The sequence below is a fragment of the Balaenoptera musculus genome, chromosome 2 (genome assembly GCF_009873245.2).
Source record: "Balaenoptera musculus isolate JJ_BM4_2016_0621 chromosome 2, mBalMus1.pri.v3, whole genome shotgun sequence".
In the NCBI taxonomy this organism is placed as follows: Eukaryota; Metazoa; Chordata; class Mammalia; order Artiodactyla; family Balaenopteridae; genus Balaenoptera; species Balaenoptera musculus.
Genome location: NC_045786.1, coordinates 70,231,322 through 70,254,736, shown reverse-complemented (window position 1 = coordinate 70,254,736; position 23,415 = coordinate 70,231,322).

Below are 23,415 nucleotides of genomic sequence, written 5' to 3'. Positions count from 1 at the left end.
AATTTCTTTCATCAGTATCTTATAGTTTTCTGTATACAGATTTTTGTCTCCTTAGGTAGGTTTATTCCTAGGTATTTTATTCTTTTTGTTGCAGTGGTAAATGGGAGTGTTTCCTTAATTTTTGTTCTGATTTTTCATCATTAGTGTATAGGAATGCAAGAGATTTCTGTGCATTAATTTTGTATCCTGCTACTTTACCAAATTCATTGATTAGCTCTAGGAGTTTTCTGGTGGCATCTTTAGGATTCTCTATGTATAGTATCATGTCATCTGCAAACAGTGACAGTTTTACTTCTTCTTTTCCGATTTGGATTCCTTTTATTTCTTTTTTGTCTCTGATTGCTGTGGCTAAAACTTCTAAAACTATGTTGAATAATAGTGGTGAGAGTGGGCAACCTTGTCTTGTTCCTGATCTTAGTGGAAATGGTTTCAGTTTTTCACCATTGAGAACAATGTTGGCTATGGGTTTGTCATATATGGCCTTTATTATGTTGAGGTAAGTTCCCTCTATGCCTACGTTCTGGAGAGTTTTTATTATAAATGGGTGTTAAATTTTGTCAAAAGCTTTTTCTGCATCTATTGAGATGATCATATGGTTTTTATCCTTCAATTTGTTAATATGGTGTAACACATTGATTGATTTGCATATATTGAAGAATTCTTGCATTCTTAGGATAAACCCCACTTGATCATGGTGTATGATCCTTTTAATGTGCTATTGGATTCTGTTTGCTAGCATTCTGTTGAGGATTTTTGCATCTATGTTCATCAGTGATATTGGACTGTAGTTTTCTCTTTCTGTAACATCTTTGTCTGGTTTTGGTATCAAGGTGATAGTGGCCTCACAGCAGAGTTTGGGAGTGTTCCTCCCTCTGCTATATTCTGGAAGAGTTTGAGAAGGGTAGGTGTTAGCTCTTCTCTAAATGTCTGATAGATTTCGCCTGTGAAGCCATCTGGTCCTGAGCTTTTGTTTGTTGGAAGATTTTTAATCACAGTTTCAATTTCAGTGCTTGTGATTGGTCTGTTTATATTTTCTATTTCTTCCTGGTTCAGCCTCAGAAGGTTGTGCTTTTCTAAGAAATTGTCCATTTCTTCCAGGTTGTCCATTTTATTGGCATAGAGTTGCTTGTAGTAATCTCTCATGATCCTTTGTATTTCTGCAGTGTCAGTTGTTACGTCTCCTTTTTCATTTCTAATTCTGTTGATTTGAGTCTTCTCCCTTTTTTTCTTGATGAGTCTGGCTAAAGGTTTATCAATTTTGTTTATCTTCTCAAAGAACCAGCTTTTAGTTTTATTGATCTTTGCTATCCTTTCCTTCATTTCTTTTTCATTTATTTCTGATCTGATCTTTATGATTTCTTTCCTTCTGCTAACTTTGGGGTTTTTTTGTTCTTCTTACTCTAATTGCTTTAGGTGTAAGGTTAGGTTGTTTATTTGAGATTTTTCTTGTTTTTTGAGGGAGGATTGTATTGCTATAAACTTACCTCTTAGAACTGCTTTTGCTGCATCCCATAGGTTTTGGGTCGTCGTGTTTTCATTGTCATTTGTTTCTAGATATTCTTTGATTTCCTCTTTGATTTCTTCAGTGATCTCTTGGTTATTTAGTAGTGTGTTGTTTAGCCTCCATGTGTTTGTATTTTTTACAGTTTTTTTTCCTATAATTGATATCTAGTCTCATATTGTGGTTGGAAAAGATACTTGATATGGTTTCAATTTTCTTAAATTTACCAAGGCTTGGTTTGTGACCCAAGATATGATCTATCCTGGAGAGTGTTCCATGAGCACTTGAGAAGAAAGTGTATTCTATTTTTTTTGGCTGGAATGTCCTATAAATATCAATTAAGTCCATCTTGTTTAATGTACCATTTAAAGCTGTGTTTCCTTATTTATTTTCATTTTGATCTGTCCATTGGTGAAAATGGGGTGTTAAAGTCCCCTACTATTATTGTGCTACTGTTGATTTCTCCTTTTATGGCTGTTAGCATATGCCTTATGTATTGAGGTGCTCCTATGTTGGGTGCATAAATATTTACAATTGTTATATCTTCTTCTTGGATTGATCCCTTGATCATTATGTAGTGTCCTTCTTTATCTCTTTCAATAGCCTTCATTTTAAAATCTATTTTGTCTGATATGAGTATAGCTACTCCAGCTTTCTTTTGATTTCCATTTGCATGGAATATCTTTTTCCATCCCCTCCCTTTCAGTCTGTATGTGTCCCTAGGTCTGAAGTGGGTCTCTTGTAGACAGCATATATACGGGTCTTGTTTTTGTATCCATTCAGCCAGTCTATGTCTTTTGGTTGGAGCATTTAATCCATTTACATTCAAGGTAATTATTGATATGTATGTTCCTGTTATCATTTTCTTAATTGTTTTGGGTTTGTTATTGTAGGTCTTTTCCTTCTCTTGTGTTTCCTTCCTAGAGAAGTTCTTTTAGCATTTGTTGTAAAGCTGGTTTGGTGGTGCTGAATTCTCTTAGCTTTTGCTTGTCTATAACGGTTTTAATTTGTCCGTCAAATCTGAAAGAGATCCTTGCTGGGTAGAGTAATCTTGGTTGTAGGTTTTCCCCTTTCCTCACTTTAAATATGTCCTGCCACTCCCTTCTGGCTTGCAGAGTTTCTGCTGAAAGTTCAGCTGTTAACCTTATGGGGATTCCCTTGTATGTTATTTGTTGCTTTTCACTTGCTGCTTTTAATATTTTTTCTTTGTATTTAATTTTTGATAGTTTGATTAATATGTGTCTCGGCATGTTTCTCCTTGGATTTATCCTGTATGGGACTCTCTGAGCTTCCTGGACTTGAATGACTATTTCCTTTCTAGGGAAGTTTTCAACTATAATCTCTTCAAATTTTTTCTCAGACCCTTTCTTTTTCTCTTCTTCTTCTGGGACCCCTAGAATTCGAATGTTGGTGCGTTTAATGTTGTCCCAGAGGTCTCTGAGACTGTCCTCAATTCTTTCCATTCTTTTTTCTTTATTCTGCTCTGCGGTAGTTATTTCCACTATTTTATCTTCCAGGTCACTTATCCCTTCTTCTGCCTCAGTTATTCTGCTATTGATTCCTTCCAGAGAATTTTTAATTCCATTTATTGTGTTGTTCATCATTGTTTGCTTGCTTTTTAGTTCTTCTAGGTTCTTGTTAAACGTTTCTTGTATTTTCTCCATTCTATTTCCAAGATTTGGGATCATCTTTACTATCATTACTCTGAATTCTTTTTCAGGTAGACTGCCTATTTCCTCTTCATTTCTTTGGTCTGGTGGGTTTTTACCTTGCTCCTTCATCTGCTGCATATTTCTCTGTCTTCTCATTTTGCTTAACTTGCTGTGTTTGAGGTCTCCTTTTCGCAGGCTGCATGTTCATAGTTCCCATTGTTTTCGGTGTCTGCCCCCAGTGGGTAAGGTTGGTTCAGTGGATTGTCTAGGCTTCCTGGTGGAGGGGACTGGTGCCTGTGTTCTGGTGGATGAGGCTGGTTCTTGTCTTTCTGGTGGGCATAACTACGTCTGTTGGTGTGTTTTGGGGTGTCTGTGAACTTAGTATGATTTTAGGCAGCCTCTCTGCTAATGGGTGGGGTTGTGTTCCTGTCTTGCTAGTTGTTTGGCATGAGGTGTCCAGCACTGGAGCTTGCTGGTCGTTGAGTGAGCTGGGTCTTAGCACTGAGACAGAGATCTTTGGGAGAGCTCTCGCTGATTGATATTACGTGGGGCCAGGAGGTCTCTGGTGGTCCAGTGTCCTGTACTCGGCTCTCCCACCTCAGAGGCTCAGGCCCAACACCTGGCCGGAGCACCAAGACCCTGTCAGCCACACAGCAAGTGCCCAGGGAGCTGGCTTAGACTGCAGTGCACTTTTGGGATGCTGACAAGGATGCAGTCACATACCTACTTGCCACTCAGAGATCCTTTCCTTGCTGTCTTCCTTTGGCTAGTAAACAGACCTGTATGGCAATTTCAAAGGTAGATGATGAGACTTTGTAGCTGGGGCAGTCGTAGTTCCGACTGGTGGGAAAATGGTCCTCTGCCAAGGGTTGTCGCTAGGGCGGGAGCTTATTTATTTATTTTAATTAATTAATTAATATATTTATTTTTGGCTGTGTTGGGTCTTTGTTGCTGCACGCGGGCTTTCTCTAGTTGCGGCAAGCAGGGGCTACTCTTTGTTGCAGTGCACGGGCTTCTCATTGTGGTGGCTTCTCTTGTTGCAGAGCATGGGCTCTAGGCGTGCAGGCTTCAGTAGTTGTGGCATGCAAGCTCAGTAGTTGTGGCGCACAGGCTTAGCAGCTCTGTGGCATGTGGGATCTGGACCAGCGCTCAAATCCATGTCCCCTGCATTGGCAGGCGGATTCTTAACCACTGCGCCACCAGGGAAGTCCCTGTACACTTTAAATGGCTGTATTGTGTGGTATGTGAATTACATCTCAATAAGGCTGTTTAAAAAATTAATGGCATATTGAGTTATTGCCTGTGAAATGTGGTTTAGAAATTGTGCCAACTTGGTGCTAAAGTGAAATTTTCCTTGCTGGTATATATGAACCTCTATGCACACAGTTTATCATTTAATTTTCACGCTAAGCATTGTAATTAAAGGGGCCGATACCTCTGGGCTGCTTTAGGAAGAGCTTCAAAGAACACCTTTTGGGGACCCTTGGATCCTGGGTCTGGTCCTAGTTTTAGAGGTTGTCAAACTCCATCTGCAAAGCTCACTTGTGGGAACCAAGCTCTGGAGAATCCAGGCCCTGGCTCCAGACTCTTGAGAGACTGATTAATAAACAGGAAGGCCAATTGATTCGTTTACTGGGGACCCACCAAGAATTCTGGGGCAGGGCCCTCCCTCGCTGGGGGCCTGGCCAGCAGAGAGGAAGATCACAGGGGGCTCAGTGTTCTGCAGCTCCCTCCTCCTGACAATAACACCCGCCTCCTTCCTTGGCCTGGTTCATTTTATTATGGAGTGAGAGTCAATGGCTCAGCACAGACAGTAAATGAGCAACATGAAAATAATGAATTGGAAACACTTGATAGTTTTTCTTTTCTCTAATTTGACCTCTGATAAGGCCAAAGTTATGTTTGTTTTTGTGAAACATGTATATGCGCATCATTTAAAGAGTTCCATTGTTCTACAAAGCGTGTCAGGAAATACAGCAGTCCCCACCTTTCCTGTTTTTCACTTCCCAGAGGTACCACTTTCAACTCTTTTAGTGGATGCCATTTCTTCTTTGTATCTTCCTCTTCCTGAGAGTTTACAGTTTAGAAAACAGATGGAGAAGTCCTAGGTGGAGGACCCAATTTTGATGCTTGCTCTAACACAAGTGAAAATACTGCAACCTAACCACCTCACCACAGCTCATTGGTTCATACTGCTCTACAGACTGCATAGCACTTTCCTCGACATTATACTGCCTCTTTCTTTAAAAAAAAAATTAAAAAGTCCTTTTTTTAAATTGTGGTAAAATATATATAACATAAAATTTATCATCTTAGCCACTTCTGAGTGTACAGTTCAGTGGCATTAAGGACATTCATGTTGTTGTACAACCATCACCGCCATCCTTCTCCAAAACTTTTCCTTCATCCTACACTGAAACTCTGTACCCATTAAACAATAATTCCCAATTCCCCTCCCCCCAGCCCCTGGTAACCACTATTCTACTTTTTTTCTTTATGAATTTGACCTCATATAAGTGGAATCATACAATATTTGTCCTTTTGTGCCTGGCTTATTTCACTTAGCATACTGTTTTCAAGGCTCATCAATGTTATAGCATGTACCAGAATTCCATTCATTTTTTAGGCTGGATAATATTCCATTGTATGTATGTACAAAATTTGCTTAACCATTCATCTGTCGATAGACATTTGGGTTGTTTCCACCTTTGGGCTATTGTGAATAATGATGCTATGAACATGGGTGTACAAATGTCTGTTCAAGTCCCTGCTTTCAGTTCTTCTGGGTATATACCTAGAAGTGGAATCGCTGGATCATATGGTAATTCTCTGTTTAATTTTCTGAAGAGCCTACCTCTTTGTTCTGATAACAATTCTATGAAAAGAGCAGGTACTAAGACAACTGTCCCCATAAACAAGACAGGACACTTCGTGACTTGCCCAGGTCTCAAAGCTTGTTGGAGGGTAGAACTGGGATTTGAACCTGGGTCCTCTTGCCCTAAGTCTAGGCTTCTCTCCACCATACTGTCTCCCATATGGTATTGGCCTTCCTCAGCCTAAAACACCCAACCAGGAGTCTCATATAAATGTTTGTTTTCCTCCAGAACATGTAGAAGACCCTTCATTTATGCAGGCTGACACTCTCTTTTTGCAATCATCATTAGCATTTGCCATTGGCACATGAACGGTCTATTACCGTTCTCAAATTAGAGCTCACCTCACTTCCATTTACACCAACTTTATGATGGGAGGTGGGCGTCTCATCAGCACATTAGAAAAAAGAGTGTGTCTTTGCAAAGATTCATGTCTATGCTATATTAACCCTCAAGTCCCAGGGGGCCCTCTTCTGATCCAAATTTTGGGCCCCCTCTATTCTGGACCAACTGCTCCAACATAACTCATGGAATTGAAATAACAATTTTCAAGCAGCTGCCATATGCCAGGAACTGCCCTGAGGGCTTTGCACATACTATCTCATGTCCTCTACTTATAATATCCTGAGAGATGGGAAACATTTCCCTTTTCCAGATAAGGAAACAAAGGCCAGAAGACATCAAGCTATTTGCCTGAGAGAATGCCCAGGACTTGATGGGTGCCAACACCAGTGCCTCTGTTTCCCCACCCACCCACCTCCTTCCCAAGGATGTAGTTTTATACCCTATCTTGTCATTATATAAAACATCTTAATCTAAAGTTCATGAGATTAGTGGAAACAGAGGGTTTTTTAAATTAATGACTTTTTTTTCTCTTTTCCTGCCTCAAGTTCAGACTTGATTTCTAACTGGTAGAATTTTCTCCTTCTCATTCCCTTAGGCCCTCTTCTACAGGACCAGCCACCCCTGTCTGAATCCTGGTTATTTGTGCCCATTTTTATTCCCCCTTCTTTTTTTTTTTTTTTTTTTTTTAACATTTTTTTAAAAATTTTATTTATTTTTAGCTGCACTGGGTCATCGTTGCTGTGCGCGGGCTTTCTCTCTAGTTGTGGTGAGCGTATTCCCCCTTCTTATTCAGGGTAGGAATGGGGTGCTATTGAACCCCTGCTATTGAACATGTCCTGGCATGTAATAGGCGACCAAGAACTTTAGGATTCTGGGCTAAGATCAAGTGTCCCTTTTTAGCTAGTTCTCACTGATCTGTGTTGAAAGAATGAATAGATGCATGGAAAATAATGTTGACACTGGACAATATCCTTCTGTGTCTCCTCTACCAAACCATAACTCTCCTCATTGTTCTCTACTTCAAAATAGTGGGGGGCAGGGAATGGGGACTCTTGGCAGGGAAGGAGCTAAGGAGTAAGAGGAGGCCAATAAGATATAATTAGAAGTTCAAAGTCTAAGTTGAAATCCTCGTTCAGTCACTTACTCTGTGGCCTTGGGCAAATCACTTAACCTCTCTGAGTTGCATTTTCCTCATTTGTGGAAAAAGAATAGCAATCCCTGCCTCATGAGGTGATCGTGAGGATTAAGTAAATCCATGGGCGTGAAAGAGAGAGCACCAGCCAGCATGCAGGAGACACTAGATGAACGTTTGAAAAACAAATGGCTGAAAGACCTGGGGGAAAGTATACACTATAGAATCTGTTTAAAGGAGTGCAGTTTTAAAAAATTGCATGCAATGCCTTTTATCTTTTGGGTTTATAAATGACATTAAGCAATAAATGAGGTATGTCAGTGAGCAATTATGACTCACAATGGAAATGGCAAGCCTTTAAAACCTAACAGCCAATTATTGGATCTAGCATCAAAGACACACCAAAGGACTTTAAAAAAAATTCCCATCATTTAGGATATGCCAGAGTTGCTGTGTGTGGTACAGAGCCCTTGATTGCTAATTAGATTCTGAACAATCAGAGTGGAAAAAATGTTCTTTTCCATAGCATCAAATGAGATTCTTATATCTTATATCTGGATTAGGGCCAATCAAGACATGACACTCTGATTTTGGTGATCTTGGACCTTAAAGATTGTAGGCAAATCCCCCAGATCTTCAGTCTCTTAGTTCCTGCACCAAGGGGCTAGAGTCTGTGCAGACCCCTCCCACCTGTCCTCTAAGGCCTTGGAGCTCCTCCCTTCTGCGGGTGCCTACCCTCCCCTCCTGGAAGGGGGCTCCCGTTCTCCCACACCGCACCCCTTGGGCCAGGGCCTGAGGTCCGCCAGGGCCTTCATCTTCCCAGCCTGAGGTGCTGTCCAGATGCTGAGAGTTGGGAGCCTCTGCTGCCTCCCAAAATACCATGGGAGCTGTCCAGCCTGGGAGCCGGACAGCATCTCAGAGCTCAGGCTACACCTGAAGAGCACAGGAGATTCTGAGCCAAGCTAGGGGAGCCAGGAGGGCACCCTTGGAGGCCACACCCACGTACAAAGGAGGAAATTGAGACTCAGAGGGGACAAGGGTTGGCTCAGGGACATGTAGCCCAGCGGCAAAGACAGAAGCAGGCCTTTCGCCTCTGAGTCCAGCGCTCCCTCCACGTTGCCGCACTGTGGGCTCTCACCCCACCCCCACTCTCCCGTATTATAGGTTCACAGACCAGTGTCTGTTGGACACGCACCTACCGTTAGCAATGAGGCTCACTTATACGGGCCTTTATAAGGTGTGTTTATCATTACCTCATTTAATTTTTACTGCCACGCTGTAATTCGCTATAGTGTTGCCATCATCATCACCCCTATTTTCCAGATACAGAAACCGAGGCACAGAGACATGCCAAGCGGACTGGAGTCGGTAGCGAGAGGAGTGGGTCAGGAAAGGCTGCCCAGGAGAGGAGACAGCTGAGCTGAACTGGGAGAAGGCTTTCTCTAGGAGGGTGAGGCAAGGGGAAGGACCCCGTAGGTAGAGGGACCAGCAGGAACAAAGGCCTAGCTTTTTTCACGGCAGGGTGTTGGGGAGGCAGACAGAGACAGAAACAGAGACTAACACAGCAGGATCATAGGGGTGACGTCGCAGCTGCGAGCAAGGCGGGGGTCAGGGACTGCCTTACAGCCATCCCCAAAGTCTCCCTCTGAGGGAAGATACCCAGTAGTCCTGGGGCAGCAGATGGTGTGGACCTCAGCGCAGCCTTCTTGGTAGCAGAGCTTGCCTGGGAGTCTTCCCTGAGGACGTTCCTGAGGCGGTGTGGCTCATGGCTCCGACTCCGATGTGAGTTCCCCTAAGTAAGAGTGCCATCTGTACGTTGGGGTCTCCCTCCTCCCCACCCCAGGGCCTGATCAGGGCTGTAGCCCCATGTCAGCTATGATAAAGGCTCGAGGGCCTGGCTGCTCAAACACAAGCCCTCAGGCCCGGCCTTGGGGCACACACACCTGTCTTCTTGTGTGTACGGCTGGGGGGAGGTGGGGGAAGCACGGCTCATGCAGGGAGAGAGGTCTTGTTGCTGTGCTGAACTTGCCTCTGGGGGGGGGTAAGACAAGGGAATGGAGGGAGTTGATGTCCACTGAACATTTACTGGGCACCTGATTCCATCCCAAACACTTTATTTTATTTTATTTTTTATTAAGTTTTTTAATTTTTGGGGGCGCTGCGTTGGGTCTCCATTGCTGCGCGGGCTTTCTCTAGTTGCGGCGAGCGGGGGCTACTCTTGGTTGCGGTGCGCGGGCTTCTCATTGAGGTGGCTTCTCTTGTTGCAGAGCACGGGCTCTAGGCACATGGGCTTCAGTAGTTGTGACATGCATGCTCAGTAGTTGTGGCTCATGGGCTCTAGAGCACAGGCTCAGTAGTTGTGGCACACGGGCTTCGTTGCTCCGCGGCATGTGGGATCTTCCCAGACCAGGGCTCGAACCTGTGTCCCCTGCATTGGCAGGCGGATTCTTAACCACTGCACCACCAGGGAAGTCCCCCAAACACTTTAAATATGCTGTTTTATTTAAATCTCTCAGCAACTTTCTTTTTGCAGTTGAGGAATCCGAGGTTCGGAGAGGTAAGGCAACTGCTCAAGGCGTTTGCTCTGAGGCCATGCTTCCCACAAGCCACTCTCTGTGGGGATACCAAGGCAGACCTGGAAATCAGGGGACTCCTCTGAAGGGGGGCTTTGACTCGAGGACCCCCATCAGCCTTGCTGACCTTCTTTAGACCTGCACCGCAGTCTCAACTCTCCCACCAGGCCTGCCTTCCTTCCCTCAGGGGTCAGATCCGCCTTGAGGTCTGATGGCTCCCCCAGCCTCCCTAGCTGCTCCCCATTTTGCACACAGGCATTTGCTTAATAAACCTCTACACATATAAAAAAGCCTCAAAGGAGCTGGGCTGACATAGCCACACAGCCCCACAGCTGGTGAGCTGGTGAGTGGCTGGATGGATTTAGGTCAACTCATACTCGTTCCTCTGCCACCTGCTATGACACACTTACAAGTGTCCGGGATGAACCTGGAGCCGGCTGCCTGGTGTTCTTGAAACACGTACGTGACAGGGCTCCTTAGCCCTGCTCCCTCTGCAGCTCACTTCCTTCCACAGTGGATGCCTCTGCGATTGCAGGGAACTCGGAGAGCCTGCCTGCTGCTTCTCAGTTTTCCCAGGGACTCCAGTGGGGAAGAAAGCCTGTGTGGGTTTATTTCCTCCTCAGAATGAATCTTGCAGCCTGTTTTACACCTGCCTCTCAGTTTCAGTTTTTATTTTGCCCAAGGTCTAAACATTTCCCTCTACAATGACAATATTCAAAGGCTCTTGAGCTTTCCACAGTCATTGTAACCTGCAAATAAATGAAATAAAGTAATTCTACAGATGGAGTAATCACCACTACGTACGAAAAAGAGCAAGTCTCCTGAGAAGCTGTATAAACAGACTCTTTCTATAAATTGAGTTAAGTCTTATATTCAAGGGGTGGAGGGGCTCCTTATCCACAGGGATCCGGAACCTGTGGCTTATTCTCTCTTTTTACCCAATCCCAGTCTATTCGGAGTGGGTGCCAGGAAAATATTTTTAGTGTGAAAATAATGATTATCCTTAATGGAGTCGTTTTATAACTTCAGATTTTCTCCTGACTGGTTTCTGGAAAGTAGACTATATTATTAGCCATCAGAGTAATAAAAAGATAGTAGGTCATTCTTCCTGCTTCCAAAAATCTGGTAAAAGACCGTTGAGCCCATCCCTCAAATCTAATCAATTCTAGATAGCCCTGGCTGCTGTCTCAAGGCTCCAGGTCGAGGAGAGAAACATGATCATTTTTAAAGATGTCTGTGTTAGGAGGTGGGAGGACATCTGGACTAGAAATACACTGTACTTGGACATCCTGAGCCCAAACTTTATGGGCTTATGCTCTTATCTACTGAAAATATCACAAACACTTTTTTGCAGCGCTTCCCATTCTGACATTAGCCAGATGACATCAGCCTTTGATCACCCAGGCAAATTATTATAGATGCCAAGGAATCCAGCTGTGGCCCAGAAGAAACAGAGGTCATGGGGGAGTTGGCTGTTATGAGAATGCCAACAAACCAGAAAGGAGAGGGCACCAGGCCCACATAACGAATGCCCAGAATCATATCCCAGGGTTCCCAAGCACGTACTCCCTAGGACCAGCCATGCTTCCCCAGTCCCTGTCTTTCTTTGCTATCTCAGTCCTATCTGTTCTTTAAAGCCCACCTCCTCCATGAAGCCTTCGGTGACTACCCCATTCCATGCTGATCTCTAGGCTCACCTCTAGAATCTCAAAGTACTTACAGCATGTTCTGTGCAACATAGTACTTATTCTATTAAGCCCTGCCTGTTATAGCTACATTCGTGTAACGTTTGCCTCTACAACTCAATTGCAAGTTCTTAGTAATAGCTAGAACTTTTGTGTTCTCCTCAGTTCCAGGCACACAGTAAATAAATACTTGTTGGCTTGGATATGCAATAAGCACTCAGTAAATGACTGTTGATTTGGCATACAACAGGTGCTCCATTAATGCCTATTGGTTTGGTTTACAGAAGATGCCAATAAATGCACTACTAGTTTGGTATACAATAGGAGTTTAATAGTGGTTTGCTTGCTCTAATAGGATTTTGTGGGTCTCCTCTTTGTTGAGGACTAGTTAAGCTGACTGGGGCACCAGCCAGGCAGTGGGAAGCTGGGCTGAGTTTTGAAATTCAGCTACGACAAGAGAACTCCTCAAGGTAGGCCAAAGCGAGGAAGAAGCCAAGCCAGGTGAGACTTAGAGTCAAGGACTGAAGAGCCCAGATAAAAAGGTCAGGTCCCAAGAGTCACCTTCCAATAATTCCCAACAACACCTCCTCAAGGAAGCCTTCCCTGACCTCACCATCCAAAACAGCCATCCCCTGCCCTATCCATCTCTGGTGCACTATCCTATTTTATTTACTTCTTAGCATTCACACTACTTGGCATTATCAATGTCACTAGCCTCTCCCTCCACGCCTGGTACCCATTCCACCTCCCCACTAGAAAGTAAACCCTAGAGAGATTTCCTTGTTTATCGAAAGGAAACAATGTTGCCTTGTTCACCAACATAACCCCATGGCTAGAAGAATGCCAACACATAGTAGGTGCTTAATAAATATATTCTGAATGAATGGCTAAATGAACTGAGAGAAGCCAAAAGAAAGGAAGTCAATAGGAAGTGAATTCAGACAGATCTGGGTGGGAACTCTCGAAGGAAGATCTGGCCTTTGGCTATAATTGCCCATGAATCTGTGTTGGTACTTGCCACCTCCCTGTGGGGCACTGTAGGAGCCAGAAATGGTAGTGGCCACTTATCTTAAAAGAACAGAGAGGATAAAGGTAGAGAAAGTCAGCCTTTTCCTCTAACATTTGTTCTATCCTCTAACAATAAGATTATAAAATGGCTCCCTTGTCTTATTCTTGAAGAGCCCTTTAGGATTTTCTCTAGTGGATAATATGAATACACTTCACAAAGCACATCTTTCTTGTTTTATTATATAAGTAGTAAGTAATACATCTGGGTTATTATTCAGCATATGTTCACTCCCCTCCCATTTCTACTGTGGTGGCATATACTTTCCTGCTCCACTGATGTTGGGCTTGGCCACATGACTTCCTTTAGCCAATATGTTGTTGAAATTATGTAAGCAGAGGCTTTATATGTTTTTATGGTTTGGCTTGTGTCTTAGGCTCTGGTGATCCGGAAGGAGACGCAAGTCCTGGATAACTGCTGTCCCTTGAGCCAGAGTCCCAAAGTAAGGACAGGTGGAGCAGCCCTGAGCCCAACCTGCAGTGAGAAGCAGGCCCAGGTGACCTGCAGCCTGAGACAGAGCAGCCTTGCCAAGCCCAACCTCCATCAATCAACTTGCAGTTGACCCGCAGACCCGTGAGCATGAGAATGAATCCTTGTGATATAAGTCACTGAGTTTGGGGGCTGGTCTGTTATGCAGCATTATTGTGGCAATAGCTGATAAATGTATAACACATGCCCACTCTAGAAAAAGACTTAGAAAATATACATAAGGGAAAAACATAAGACATCCATGATCCCATCACTCAGAACAAACACTAATAGCACTGCGGTATATGGCTCTTAGCTATTTTTCTGTATTTCACAGTAATGGGGGCCTATTGTACACATCTTTTCGTAACCTGCTTTTTCATACCGATATGTCATGAGCATCTTTATAAGGCCATAAGTGCTGCAGTGTGCCCCATCACTCCTTCCAAACAACCCTCTATGGCAAGCTCAGAGAGGCAACCTGATTTGCCCAAAGTCACACCTCTGGGAATCAGCAGAGCCCTGTGTGACTCCAAGTTCAGTGCTCTTTCCACCAGGCAGGTTCTCTCTTGGGGCCTCATTAGCATTTTTGGCACCTGGCAGGGTCAGCTCCTTTCCCAATAAGAACAAAAGGAAACCTTTATCTTATCTGGAAGGAGAACATAAGTGTTCGGTTCCCCTGATTCACATGATCCCCAGGGCTGCCGCAGAGCCCTGCTGCCAACCTCCCGTTGCACTAATCCTGGGGGGTTGTCGTTTCCGCTTTGGGGTGAAGGGAGACCAGGGCAGGTGGTCGGGAAGTATTTTCTGATGGAGCTCTCAGCAGGCCATCAGGTTTCCAATTTCTTCTGGGGGAGAGACAAAGCTCTCGGATGTTCCTGTCAGCAGGAATGGAGCAAAGGGTAGCTCAATTCCTGTAGAAGAGCCAGGCTGGAAGCTGCTGGCACAAACCTAGGAAACTCAGGGAGAGAGGCTGCATTCCAGACTCTGGGCAGCTTCAGCAAGAAAACTCCATAGAGGGTGGAGAAAGGAATGCAGAATGACCAGGTCAGAAGCCACAGTCACTCAACTAAGCGAAGAGCCAGGACTTAGAGATGGAAGGGCCTACCTCCTACTACTTGTATGGCCTCAGTTTTCTCATCTGTCAAATGGCCCTGGAACTATATGCCTACTGACCCCTTTCTCCTGCCCCCAACGAAGCAGGGCTGTGGGTGAAGTAACGAATGGGAAAGGGCTGTGGAACCGCAGATGGGAGTTAGTGCTCAGAATCCTAAGGGGCAGTGTCCTCCAGCCAAGCAGAGGTGATAGGGCACGTGGGTCTTCACTCTGCAAAGGGTGGCAGGGAGAGAAGGAGACTGGATTTTTGGAGCTTCAGATAGAGAAAGGTAGACCCTACAGAGTCCCTGAAAGTTTGCAGAAAGTAGGCCCCAGTCACAGCTTCTCCTGACTATTTGTATTTTCTTTCTTCAGTTGATTTTCTGGCCCCAGCTGGCCAAAGAGAAAGAAAGAAGGAAAGGAAACGAAAAGAAAAAAGAAGAAAAACAGCCCTCACTGGGGGCACTGGGGCCACTGCGGGGGGGTGGGAGGGGGTGTCTGAGGTCACCAGATGGCACTACTCTGGACCCAACCCCCAGGGATCAGAAGCCTTGGTGCAAACCCAACCATGGTGGGGAACCCTCGGGCCCAGTGGCTCTGATGGCAATGACAGTAAGCCCCAGGTAGGTGAGGGGCACAGATAGGTTTGTTTAGCGAAGGGCTTCCTTCCTGCCCCTTCCTTTCATCAAGTCCAGCCTCTTTATAGGATGAGGAAGAGATGGGGGGTCCAGAGACAGAGGCAGGGCAGGGAAAAGAGCACCAGCTTTGGAACCAAAGAGAACTGGATCGAAATTCCAGCTGTGTGACTCTGTGCAATTTATGGAGCCTCTCCGGGCCTCAGTTTCCTCACCAGTAAAAGAAAGAAAATACTTTTTTTTTAAAAATGTGTACAATATCTCACACCGTGTCTGGCATGTACTAGGTAACAAGTAGTACCAGGCTTGCCCAGAGAATCGGTGGCAGAGTCAGGACTAGGGCCCAGGTCTCTGAACCCACTCCGCGCCTTGGCCTTGCTTCTCTGATCTTCTCGGCGGTAGCCGGGAGCAGCTGGTGCCCTCGGCCCTGGCAGCGAGGACAGCAGCAGCTTGAGTCCACAGGGGAACTGCCAGGCACACTGTCCCACCCTCGGGAGTCAGGTCACCAAGCCTGTCTCTCTCTGAGACCTGAAGACAGTGGCTTCACTCTTCCTCTGGGCCAGTAGCAGCTCTCTACAGGCAGGGGAGGGCTCCCGGGGGCAGCACTCCCACTTGGCCCCAGGAAAGCTGTGGGCAATATGCCAACAGAAGCCTGGCCTAGTGGCTGCTCCTCACAGCACCCGCCCCAGGGACCCGGCTCTCCACGGCTCTGCCCTCAGAATCAGCAGGGAAGAGGGGCCCTTTTCAGAGCGCTCTGCAGCACACCTGGGGACCCCAAGCCTCAGCAAAGCTTGAGAGGACACTGGGGGGCCCAGGTTACAGCTGGGGTGACCCACTGCCCAGCTGGGAAGCTTCCTTCTACCTCTGCCTCCTGTATTTAATTCTTTCATCTCTAAACGCCAGCCACTGAAAGATATTTATTTCCTTCCTTCATTTGCCCAACCTCTTGAGGATGGAGATCACCCGTCTTCAGCATAATCCCCAGCTCCTGGCACAGAGCTGGGATGCATGGAGTTCAGAAAATGGGTATTGAGTTGAGGGGAGAGATACTGAGTTGGATTCTTTGGCGGTTCTCAAAGGCGCCCAAATGTGTAAGGACCAAAATGAGTAAGGAGAGTTTGCGAGACATTTGAGCTGTTCAATCTGTACTTTGATCCACCTGCCAATATAGATTTCAGTACTTCAAAGAAAAAGCAACATTGATACAATTATTCAAGGGAAAATGTATTGTTCAACAGGATTTTGTTTCTCATTATAAATATAATACATGTTCAATGGAAAATATATTAGTGTATAAAAAGGAAATGAAGTTCTACATATATATAGTATGTATATAATGTATGGAGACAACTTTTATTTAGGCATAATATGCATACAATGCCACTGTTAATATTTCAGCATGTAGACTTGCAGTCATTAGAGAGTTTGGTGTTTTGGTTTTTTTTTTCCAAATCTATACATTTAGACACATTCCCCAATCTGAAGCCAGTTCTCTGTCAGCCACCGGAGGCTCTTAGTGATGTGCCTTCTGAGGCACAAACAGGAGGGAGGTTTCTGCAGTTAGGAATCCAGCCTCCTTTGGGATGTGAACCTCAGACTTATCGCGGCTCCATGGGTTTGTGGCTGGGGGCAGAGAAAGACGGGGGACATCCCGGCACTTATAGGTAAGGGAGCGACACGTGGGGAAGGTGACCTCCCAGAAAGGGGGAAAGAGAGTTCCTAGTTATTTATTTAACACCGACCATGAACGAACCTCACCCCCAGCCATGCCCGTCCCTCTCATCTCACCTTATGCAGACGCGACTGGTTGGTCCCAGCACTCTTTCTAACTGACGCTGTCAACACAACGCTCTGATCAGACACTGCCAGCTATTGAAGTTGCCACCTCAGTTGCTAGACTTTTTCAATGTATTGCCTCTTTCAGTGCTCACAACAGCCCATTATTACAGTGGTGCTCCAGGGACTTCCCTGGTGGCGCAGTGATTAAGAATCTGCCTGCCAATGCAGGGGACACGGGTTCGAGCTGGTCCGGGAAGATCCCACATGCTGCAGAGCAACTAAGCCCGTGCGCCACAACTACTGAGCCTGCGCTCTAGAGCCCTCAAGCCACAACTACTGAGCCCATGCACCACAACTACTGAAGCCCGCATGCCTAGAGCCCGTGCTCCGCAACAAGAGAAGCCACCACAATGAGAAGCCCGCTCACTGCAACTAGAGAAAGCCCGTGCGCAGCAACGAAGACCTAATGCAGCCAAAAATAAATAAATGTATTTTAAAAACAAATAAATAAAGTGGTGTTCCCATTTTACCATGAGGAAATCAAGGCTCAGAGTGATTAAGTCACTTCCCCCGAAGCACTCAGTGGTAAAAGTGCAGAGCCAAGATTCAAATCCAGTCTGTCAGAATCCAAGCTGGAATCCCCCCCATGTCCCCTTGAGCCTGGAGACGTCCAGAGGGACAATTTCCATTGCAGCGACCCCTGGGATCTCCATGGTGCTTTGGCAAGACCCCCTTCTTTCCATTCCTATATCCCTCAATTAACACCAGGCCTGACCCTGGGGAGTCAGGCACCTTTAAGTCATGCTCCTCACAGTGAGGCTGCCGAGGAGTCCCCCCAGCGCCCACCCCCACCGTCCGCCCTTCCCTTACCCTGAAGGATCAGGAAGCTGTGCAGGGACCACAGACAAGCTGGGGATGGGAGGGGCAGACCTAGCCCCAGAGCTGCCATATCTTTATCTTGCACTCTTGCCTGGCCTGGGGCCAGTTAGGCAGAGAGGGTAGGGAAGGAGGCTCTCGGGAACTTTCCAGTGATACCTAGAGGGAAATGCCTCAGCTTTAGGGGGAATTTCCCAAAGAAAGAGTTCAACTAAACCCAACCTTCTCTGGCCCAGGCCATCCCAGGCCATGACCAGCTATGTGTGAGACAAAGAGTGATCAGACTTAGACCCAGATCTTGGAGCCCACTGGGAAAGAGGATATTGCTAACCTGTATTAGTCCTTTACACTCTGGTATAAATGAGTCCCCCCTATTCATTTCCCGAGAAGCTAAGGAGAGAGCTTAAGCCTTAAGGTCTTAGGGTGAGTTGGTACCAATCTGGGAGACTCAAACAGAATGTAGGTTTAAATCCAGGTTCTTCAACTTGCTAAGCTGAATAAATTGGGGATAATAACCCATCTCTCAGAGTCTCAGTTTCCTCATCCCAAAACTGGGTGTGGGGGAGGGTTAATAAATCCAAGGTTGTTGAGACCACGGGTAGAGACACCTGAGTGGCGATGCCTGGCATGCAGTAGATGCTCAGTCATTGTGTTTACCTGCCTGCTTGCCTTGCTCATAGGGCCTCAGGCAGGGGAAGGCTGCCCATAACATAGCTGCTCCAGGGCAAAGCCAGTGCACTGAGAGCCTCAGGCAAAGTTCTGAGTGTCCTGGCTAATACTAAAGGCAGGGCCTGGAGCTGGGCTCCAAGTGGGTTATCTGGGACTGGCCTTGACCACACTTGCTGCAGAGTGACCTGTGTGTGGACATGCTCTGAACACCTGGGGCTGACTTGAACATTGACATCGTCAGCAGAATTATCTTCACCCAGTGGGGTTTGAACTTGAGGTTGGTGAACCTGAGGTGGGGTTGGGAAAGAGTTCTGCACCTGGCTATGCACCAGGGATGGACAGTCAGACTATACTCTGGGCCCTGCCCAGTAGCTCTGGGAACACCCCCTACCCAGGGGAGGCAGAGAGATCTCAACTGGTACTGGGAAAAAATACGAGAGGTTCATATTATACAAATGCAAACTTGTCAGGCACCAAGGCAAAGTGGGCAGGGCTACCCATCCACGTTACAGATCAACACATCCGACTACACAAACCTCAAGCTATTCATACTGGGGGAAAAATGCACCACAACCAAACTAAAAGGCAATTGAGATATTAGGGAAAGGTATTTGCAGTGCATGTAACAGATGAGGAAGTAATAGCCTTTTTAATGAGAAAGTTTTTTCAAACCAATTAGAAGGTAAATATCCAAGTAGATAAGAGACAAAGTTTGAATAGGCAATTCACACAAGAAGTTACAAATTACCAATAAACATATGCATATACTCAATTTCACTAACAATCAAAACAATTAAAACTAAGGTGAGATACTCTTTTTAAAATTCTCATATTGGCTAAGATGAAATAGTTTTTAAATGCCCAGGGTGGGTGTGGATGTGCAGAAATGACATGTAAACACTCCTGGATGGGAATATAAATTGGAATAAACTTTAGAAGAGCAGTTGGGCAGTTTATTGCAAAATTCTTTCTACACTTGGACTCAGAAATTCTATTCAAGAATTTATCCTGGGAAGCAATTGAAAAAGAAATCCAAGATGTCTAAGAATTTTCACAATGGTGCCACTTATCATTGTAAAATCTTGGACGTTTTAATTTTAATTTAACACTAAATGTTGAATAGAGTATGATAAATAACATTATGGTACTTCCAAACAATGAAGTGTTTTACAGGCATTAAAAGTTATGTGAGCAAAGAGTATTTGTTGACGTGGAAAAACATGTATATTATTGAATTAAGAAAAAGATAATTTAAAAAAGATAATAAAACATTATGACAGTATGAGCTCATTTTTGTATTTTTTGAAAATTCTAAAATATTCCTAGATCTGAGTAGAGTTATTATGAGGACTTGGGGGGATTTTTTTTGTTTTTCTGTTTTCCAAAATTTTTTAAATTTAGTATTCTGGCTTTTAAAATGAGAAAAATCCTCCAAATAAAAAATAATTAGGGACTTCCCTGGTGGCACAGTGGTTAAGAATCCGCCTGCCAGTGCAGGGGACAGGGGTTCGAGCCCTGGTCCCGGAAGATCCCACATGCCGCGGAGCAACTAAGCCCATGTGCCACAACTACGGAGCCTGCGCTCTAGAGCCTGCGAGCCACAACTACTGAGCCTGCGTGCTGCAACTACTGAAGTCCGTGTGGCCTAGAGGCCATGCTCCGCAACAAGAGAAGCCACTGCAATGAGAAGCCCGTGCACCGCAACGAAGAGTAGCCCCCGCTTGCCGCAGCTAGAGAAAGCCCGTGCGCAGCAATGAAGTCCCAATGCAGCCAAAAAAATTAAAAGAACAATTTTAAGAAAAAGTCCTCTTGCCAGCCTCTCATACTCATACCCTTCAGGATGAATTAGCACATGTTACTCAACAGTGGTCAGAGTCCTGGGCTGGAAACTGGGGTCAGCCCAAGACTGGTCAAGGCCCTCCTCATCCCAGACGGTCTTCAGAGCCCAGGCTCTTGGGGACAAAGCAAGAGCTTGGAGAGCTGGAGAAGACAAGCCTTCGGGAAGAGCAGGCACCCGCCCCACTGTACACCCTGAATAAGAACCAGCCCCGTGACCAGAACCTGCTGGCAGGTGAGGGGCTAGTTTCTGACTCATCTCAAGTCTCTCTAAGCCCAGGAGTTCTTTAACTGGATGTGTGGGTGGAAATTAGGGTTTGAATTTGAATGAGGTTTTTAAAAATTACATCTTTATTATCACTAACCTCTGTGTGAAATCTAGCATTTCCTTTGATTATGAGCTCAGGCAATAAACCTCAGCAATATTAGCAGTATCTGTGACTTGGTCATTAACACAGATCATAGATATTTTCTTAGCACATCACAATTCCTTGAAAGTATCTCAAAATATGATTTATACTCATCATCATTTCAAAATTCTGGCAGTTAATATGCTAGACTTTGTTACTGAAAATGTGAATAAGGAAACACATTGATTATATTACACACTCATTAAAAAATATTTTTACAACCAAATCTTGGTATAATTGATTTCCTTTATGATCCTCTGTTTTACCTATTTAAAAACATCATTCTGAGAAGGGACCATAATCTTCACTAGACTCCCAAAGGGGCCATGCCACAAAAAACGTGAGGAACCCCTGCTATAAGCCCAGGGCTTTGAGACAGAGGGAAGGGAGACTTTTTTAGTTAGACTGATTCTTCCTGCTCCCCGCACTGTCTCACAAGGGCAGCCGGGCTTCTAATAGTTCCAAAAGAACACTGTGATCTGCTACTGATTCTTCTTGAACCCCTAATAAAATACTTTCCCAAATAGCCCAGACTGAAGGTGAGTATCCCTACTTCCCAGATTCTCACCAGCAAGTAAAGTCAGCAATAAGGATGTAATTCAAGAGGCTGCAAATGCAGGTCAGGTTCCAGGTTTCATAGTCAGAGTTTTTGTTTTTGTTTTTTTTTTAACATATAATAAACCTTTACCACTACACCTATTGTGCTGGATACATTTTCAAAAGCACACTTTACACACATTTTCATTTAAGCCTCATCCCGGTGAGGACCAGTCCCATTTTACAGATGAAAAAAGTGAGGTCCAAAGAGGTAAACTGACCTGCCCAATCCTCATTTAGTAAGTAACAGAGCTGGGATTTGAACCTAAACTTCCTGACTCCACATTCAGCACCCCTCTAGTTGCTTTGCTCTCTCCCTACTCCACCCATGCCTTGGGATACACAACTATAGCAAATGTAAGCTCTGACTTTCTCTTGGCCTTTCCAATGTTGAAGTCCTGCCTCCGCTTTAAATTCAAAGAACATTCTACAGTTGGTCTTCATCTGTGTCAGAAATTCCATCTATAGAGTGTTATACCTGCTATTTTCCCAGCCAGCCTCTCTTCTCTCTGCTTTCCTTTGGGGAACTGTTTCTTCCCCATTCCACGCATCCAGGAGAAACTGTCTATCTCAGTGCCTCACGGCCAAGGATGGGCGTCTGACCCAAGCTTGGCCAATCACATGCTCTCTCCTGGGAATCTTGTGCAGAGTGACCAACTAATGGGAAGCCGATGACCATTTCAATGGCAGCACCCCAAACCACTAAGCTTCAGACTCATCCCCGGGCTCTCTGGTTCCTATCCTTCTTGAGGCTGATTTCATCATTTTCTTTTTTCTTTTCTTTTTTGACTAATTAATTAATTAATTAATTTTTTGGCTGCCTTGGGTCTTCGTTGCTGCGCGCAGGCTTTCTCTAGTTGCGGCGAGCGGGGGCTACTCTTCATTGCGGTGCACGGGCTTCTCATTGTGGTGGCTTCTCTTGTTGTGGAGCACGGGCTCTAGGCATGTGGGCTTCAGTAGTTGTGGCTTGCAGGCTCTAGAGCGCAGGCTCAGTAGTTGTGGCGCAAGGGCTTAGTTGCTCCGTGGCATGTGGGATCTTCCCAGACCAGGGCTCAAACCCGTGTCCCCTGCATGGGCAGGTGGATTCTTAACCACTGCGCCACCAGGGAAGTCCCTGATTTCATCATTTTCTTTTACTTTAGTTAATTACCCAATAAACTCCCAATGCATTTTCCCCTTTAAGTTATCCCCAGTCAGCTTCTGTTGCTTTCAGCCAGAGAACCATCTGGTTTACCATCCAAACAGATTGGGGAAGAGGGAAGAGGGAAGGAAGAACGGAAGTCTGCTTTTAGTGCAGGCCTACTATGTGCAGGCACTGGGCTCCGACACATTCTTTCATTTTACTCTGATGACAGCCTTTGAAGGTGGGTGTTATCAGGCCCATTCTAACAGAGGGGGAAACTGAGGCTTAGAGGAAGTCACTTGCCCAGAGTCACATATTGAGTTGGTGACAGAACTAGGGTCAGACACAAGTCTGTCTCATCACAAAGTCCATGCTGAGGCATCTTCCTGTGGCACGCTGTTCATTCTTTCAATTGACAAAGGAGAAACATCAAAGTGTAAGCTATCTTTCTCTCTCGAAATCTAAAGAGCACACTCTGTGAGGCAGAAGGGGCCTGGGAAGCCCTTCCTGTGCCTTTTGTTCCCTCCAAGCCCCCTGCCTACCTGCTCTAGGCACTTCCCAGTACAGGCCCTTCTTCCTTTCCCCCCACCAGAAGCTTGCTCTTGGGAAAGGGCCTTCCTGAATTCATTCCCATCTTAGCCCCTGTGACTGAGAAAACAAAGTTTTTCCGTACAGGGAAGTATCAAAGAGAAGAATTTCTAAGTCTGGATGGTGGGTGTCCATAAGCAGGCCAGGGGCTGGTTAGAGTACAGAGGTACCCCTGAAATCACCCTGCACAGACTTCCTCACAGCACTCAGCCCTGAGGGGTCAAGACAACGGTCTTGACCATGGAGTGAATCCTGAGGTGTGAGGCCTGTACTCTGGCCAAGGAGAGGAGAAGGCAGGGCAGGGTGGGCTGAAGGGACAGCCAGGGATCTAGAGATCTGGGGATTCTGCTCCAGCTTTGCTGCCCTTGGATAAGTTACTCTCCTCTGGGGCTACTACATACCCTTCTGGGGTCCCTGGGAATGAGAAAAGGACAGTAGTGACCAGAGCCGCCAGGCCTCCAGAAGGCAGCCTGGCATTCAGGAATTTCCCACCAGGACCAGGAGGGTTGGTA